This window comes from Nicotiana tabacum, chromosome 22 (genome assembly GCF_000715075.1).
Source record: "Nicotiana tabacum cultivar K326 chromosome 22, ASM71507v2, whole genome shotgun sequence".
Classification (NCBI taxonomy): Eukaryota; Viridiplantae; Streptophyta; class Magnoliopsida; order Solanales; family Solanaceae; genus Nicotiana; species Nicotiana tabacum.
Genome location: NC_134101.1, coordinates 59,189,981 through 59,196,127, shown reverse-complemented (window position 1 = coordinate 59,196,127; position 6,147 = coordinate 59,189,981).

Below are 6,147 nucleotides of genomic sequence, written 5' to 3'. Positions count from 1 at the left end.
ATGTATCACATATGTATCATATTTGTATCACATAGGTATCACATGTATATCCTTGTATACCTATATGTGTGATACATGTTTGATACATGTGTCGTAGAAGAATTTTTCGAACTCAATTTTAACTACGAATTTTGATACAAATCAGTCCAAATTGCCTCCAATCTTCCTTTAATTTTGTATATTGGCTAATCTATATGTTTTCAATGAATTTCAACCATACTCATTGAAAAAGATCATTTTTTGCATAGGTTTTTGGAATCTTGTATATATATTTTTTTTGGTATGTCATCACCTTGTTTGCTACATCATCCATGAAATTTTCTTTCCGTCTTGCATCTAATATTGCTGATCACATTTGAAAATATGGATGGAGTTCTTTGCGTGCGATTCTTAAAGAGAAAAACCTTATTTATTTGGATTTTTAATTTTATATGTGTTTGACTAGTTTTGGTAAATTTATGATTAATGGCTGAATGTTGGTAAGTTATGACTTATTTGTGACATTTACGTAAGATTCCCAATAAAATTGGGATCTTTATGCATATGAATCGTCTCTAATCGAACGTTTTTTTGGGTCAAAAGAGATTGTTTGATTATGCAAAATTTTAGGTGAAAAATTGTGACGTAAAAAAAAATAAAGAAAAAATTAAAGAAAGAGGAAAAATTTTGCATGATCCTTTATCCCAATTCGGTAATTGACTTGTGAATGCTAGAGTAATCTATGTGAAATTGGTCCACTGCTTAATTTTATTCTTCGATCAATAATTTGCTTAGATATAAATATTACTATAGATTTAAAATATAATTAAAATAAATAATTACAAAAATATTTAATAATAGAAAAAATAATAATAATAATTGATAAATGTCAGTTACATTAATGCTTCGACAATTATAAAGTGCAAAAGTTCGAATATTTATCATTTGAATAAAACATTTCTGGATAAAAATATAGTCATTATTAAATATTGAAAATAGCATGAGCTAATATTAAAGATTTGAATCCTCAAAAGTAAATTATTTTTCTATATTTTGGAAAATATTAAATTAAGTATCATTCTTTTTCAAATTCATCATATGGGTAAAAAACAATTTTCAAGTTTATACAATCTCAGAATACATAAATTATTTTCCATAAAAATATAAAGGCGATGAAAGAAATCACAAAATAAAACAAAATTAGCTAGAGTAGTAAGAATTAAATTGGTTAAATGCAAACTTGAAGGAATAAAGATGAAATAATAGAAGACAAAATATATTCATATAGACGGGTGAGACCCAATTTAATATATTTGTATCTCATATCATAAGAAATATATAATTACAAATTATCATTTGTGCATATTCAAAAGATATTAAATTCAACTATTGTGTCAATGTGATAACATTTACTTTCATCATTTAACAAATATTACATTTTATTTTTACGTTAACGTGTCACGATCCCCAAATTCCCTACGTAGAATGTCGTGGCGGCACCTAATCTCTAAGATTAGGTAAGTCTAACAATATGGGAAACATTAAATAAAACTTAGAATCCCAAAACTCCAACAATTTCATAAATAGAATCTATAAACACAATGCGTACAACTCCCCAAAACCTGGTAAAATGTAAGTCGCAAGCTCTAGATACAGTGCTGGACAATCCTATACATCATTGTCCGTAAAAATATAAGAAAATAAGGAAGAACATGATAGAAGAGAACTCTGAAGCTTGCGAACACGGGTAGGTGTAACTTGAAGTCTCCAAAAGCAAGCTCAGCGCGCTAGTACCGGGACTGATACGATGTGCTTGTATCTACAAAACACATATGCGGAAGCCTAGTATGAGTAGACCACAATGATACCCAATAAGTGTCAAGCTTAACCTCGGTAGAGTAGTGACGAGGTCAGGCCAAGGCCTTACTGGAGATAATAAGAAAAAATAAGATATAAGACATAACAATATAATGATAATGACAAAGGAAGTGAAACAATAAAGAACCTACGGAAAGTTAACAACATAGAAGTAAGGCAACTAATACAACACGAAGGAACATAAGGATTTTACATGTTAAGAAAACAACAACCAAAATAAATACAGCAAATAAAAAAAGATCAACAAGGGGCTACTAGACATGTGAAATTAGACTAAACATGGTGACTATAACATGCTGCAGTAACTCAATTAAAGCATGAAAAGGAAACTACGTAGCTAAAAATCGGAATCTCAATATTTAGCCCGTGAACGCACTCGTCACCTTGCATACACGGCCTCCACATGTCACAATTATCATACCAATACTAAATCCTAAGGCAATTTCTCACACATAATGTTAGACAAGTCACTTACCTTAATTCACGCTAAATCAATCAATTTGAAGGCCTTTCCATAGATTTTCTAACTCTGAACGGCTCGAATCAAGCCAAAACTATTTCATAATATAAATATAACTATAGAAAACTATTTTAAATAATGAAATTATGATTTAGCAAAGAATTGAAAAATCGCTCCAAAAAGTCGACCCCGGACTACGTCTTGGAACCTGACCAAAATTATAAAATTCGAACACCAATTCGATATCGAGTCCAACTATACAAGAATTATTCAAATCCGACCTCATTTCGCCTTTCAAAACTCAAAACTTTAGCCTAAGAAGTTTTATCACTTTTCCCCAATTTTTCCAGACCAAATCGCTAATTACATGATAAAATCAATGATAGATTAGTGAAATTTAATCAAAATCGAGTTAAGAACTCTTAACCCAACAATCCCTCTGAAAATCCCTTGAAATATCACCTCAAATCGAGCTCTTTAAGTCCAAATTATGAAATATGAAATAAACCCTCGATTTCAAACTTAAGTTCTGATGCCCAGTGATTCCTTCTTCGCGAACGCGGAAAATGCCTCGCGTTCACGAAGCACAAAAATGTTGCTGTCCAAAATAACACTCCGCGATCGCGGAACACCTCATGCGAACGCGTAACACTGCCCCCAACAAGGTTCACGATCGTGAAACACATCACGCGACCACGATGAAGAAAAGCGCGTGAACCTGCAACACCCAATTCCTCTACGCGAACGCAACCTTCACCATGCGTTCGCGATTCATTGGGAACCAACCTTCCGCGATCGCGTCCCTCTCTTTGTAAACGCGTGGAGTAAAAACTGTAACGACCCGACCGGTCATTTTGAGTATTATAATCTCGTTCCCCAATTTACTGCTCAATTTATGCTTTATAGTTATTTTATGACTTACCGGGTTAGTGGGTTCGGGTCCGGAAGGAATTCGGAGTGAAATGAGAGACTTAGTCTCATAATTAAAAATTTAAGTTAGAAAAGTGGACTGGATATGGATCTATGTGTAAACGACTTCGGATTTGAATTTTGATGATTCCAAGAGTTCCGTATGGTAATTTTGGGTTTAGGAGCGTGTCCGAAATATTATTTGGAGGTCCGTAGTGGAATTAGGCTTGAAATGCCGAAAGTTGAATTTTTGGGAAGTTTGACCAGGGGGTTGACTTTTTGATATCGAGGTCAAAATCTGATTCTAAAAATTTGAGTACCTCAGTTATGTCATTTATGACTTGTGCGCAAAATTTGAGGTAAATCAGATGTGATTTGATAGGTTCCGGAGTCATTTGTAGAAATTAGAAATTTCAAAGTTCATTAGGCTTGAATTGGGGTGTAATTCATGGTTTTAGCATTGTTTGAGGTGATTTGAGGGTTCGACTAAGTCTGTATGATATTTTAGGACTTGCTGGTATATTTCGTTGAAGTCCCGTGGGACTCGGGTGAGTTTTGGATGGTTAACGGATCAAAAATTTGGACTTGAACAACTGCTGGAATTTTCTGATATCTGATGATGTTTTTCTTCTACGCGATAGCGTGAATTCATCTGCGATCGCTTAGGCTTAGTTGGTCAATGGGGGGTTTTTGTTCTACGCGATTGCGTGAATGCATCTGCGATCGCGTAGGGTTAATGTGAGGCAATGGAATTTTGTACTTCGCGATCACGTGAAGCGGGACGCGATCGCGTAGCTCTGGGATTTTATGACTAGCGAACGCGTGAAGAAGGTCGCGTTCGCGTAGAGTAAGTGGAGCGGAGTAGAAGTCACGCGTTTTGTACTTCGCGGTCGCGTGGACTAGTTCGCGATCACATAGGTCTGTGATGTTGTGCTTAGCGATCGCGTGGGAAAGTCCGCGATCGCGTAGAGTAAAATCTGGGCGATGGAAATATTGTTCTTTGCGATCGCGTGGGAATGTTCGCGATCGCGTAGAGGAAATGTCTGGGCAGAGAGTTTAAGTTCTGAAAATGGGTCCTATTTTTAATTTTTGATGGATTTAAGCACGGGAATAGGCGATTTTCGGGAGTTCTTTAAGGAAAACAACGTGGCAAGTATTCTTAACTCAATATTGGTTAAATTACCCGAATCCATGGTTATTTTTATCATTTAATTGGTGAATTAAGTTGAAAAAGTTTGAAAAAACTCTTAGTTTAAATTGAAGATTTGATGGTCGAGTTGGGATCGAATTTTGATAAAATTGGTATGGTTAGATTGGAGGTTGAATGGGCTTTTGGATTTTGTAACTTTTGTCGAATTCCGAGATGTGTGCCCCACAGGCGATTTTTGAGCTAAAATTCAGATTTTTATGGAAAATTAGTATTTTCTTATGGAGTTAATTCCAATAAATTTTATTGACTGAAATAAATTATTTGTGACTAGATTCGAGGCATTCGGAGACCGATTTGCTAGGCAAAGGCATAGCAGAGTAAAGAATTTCACGCTCTGAGGTAAGTAACAGTTTTAAATCTGGTCCTGAGGGTATGGAACCCTATATTTTGGTATCATATGATTATTTTGGAGGTGACGCACATGCTAGTTAACGAGCGTGTGGGCGTGCACCGAGGGGATTGTGACTTGGTCTGTCTTGGAAAAAACTGTAAAGTTGAATAATTTGTTGTTAGCTATATGCTCTCTATGTGTTGATAAAATTTGACTGTATATCATGTTACAAATCATGCTTAGGTTATGTAATAGTACTGTTGGGACCCATAGAGGTTGCGTACTTGTTGAATTGCCTACTAAATTCTATATGCACTCAGTCTCAGTTTTTACTTGCACATTTTATCTCAGTCTCTATTATTATTATTGATACATCATATCATTGTTGTTTGGGCTGATTTCATGATTATTGAGAGCCCGAGAGACCGGAGAGATTTATGACTGAGTGAGGCCGAGAGCCTGATTGTGAGATATTGATACTATAGCACGTGAGTTGGCCGTGCAGACCCTTATATTATATATAGCACGTGAGTTGGCCGTGCAACACGTGAGTTGGCCGTGCGGATCCTTATATTATACTATATCACGTGAGTTGGCCGTGCGGATCCAGATATTTATATTATGGCACGTGAGTTATCCGTGCAGATTATAGCGCTTGGGCTGTAGGAGCCCCTCCAGAATCAGTACACCCCCAGTGAGCACGGGTACCCATTGAGAGTAAGTGATGAGGGCTGGGAGCCCAGTGAGTGATTGTTGTCCTTAGAGGTTGTACTTGATTTCTATTTGTTGTTACACTTAGTTGCTATTTGTCATTGTTGTGAAACCTTTGAAAGATTTTTATATACGGATTACATGAACAGGAACTGTATAAAAATTGATTTGACATTAAACTGCCAGATTTGATAGCATGTTTATTCTTTGCTGGAATTACTGGAAATGAACCATAACTGTGTAGTTCGTTACTATCTTCAGTTCCTTATTTATTAATCTTACTTGCTGAATTGGTTGTACTCATACTACACCTAGCACTTCGTGTGCAAATCCAGCTGTTCCCGGACATAGCGGGTGTTGATCCTTTCGCGCGGTTGATTTTCGGGAGATTTTGAGGTAGCTGTCGTGTTCCGCAGACCTTGTCTCTCTTTCTCTATCTCTTTGTTTACTGTATTTGGTCTCAGACTATTATAGACTATATTTTCTAAATTTGTATTCATATTAGATGCTCATGTACTCAGTGATACCGGGTTTTGGGAGTGTTATATTTGAAATTGTGAGATTTCTCCCGCTGAATTTAATTATTTTGTTTTCAAATTTAAAAGAAGTGGTGGTTATTGAGATTTTCGGCTTGCCTAGTATTGAGATAGGCGCCACCACGACAAGTGA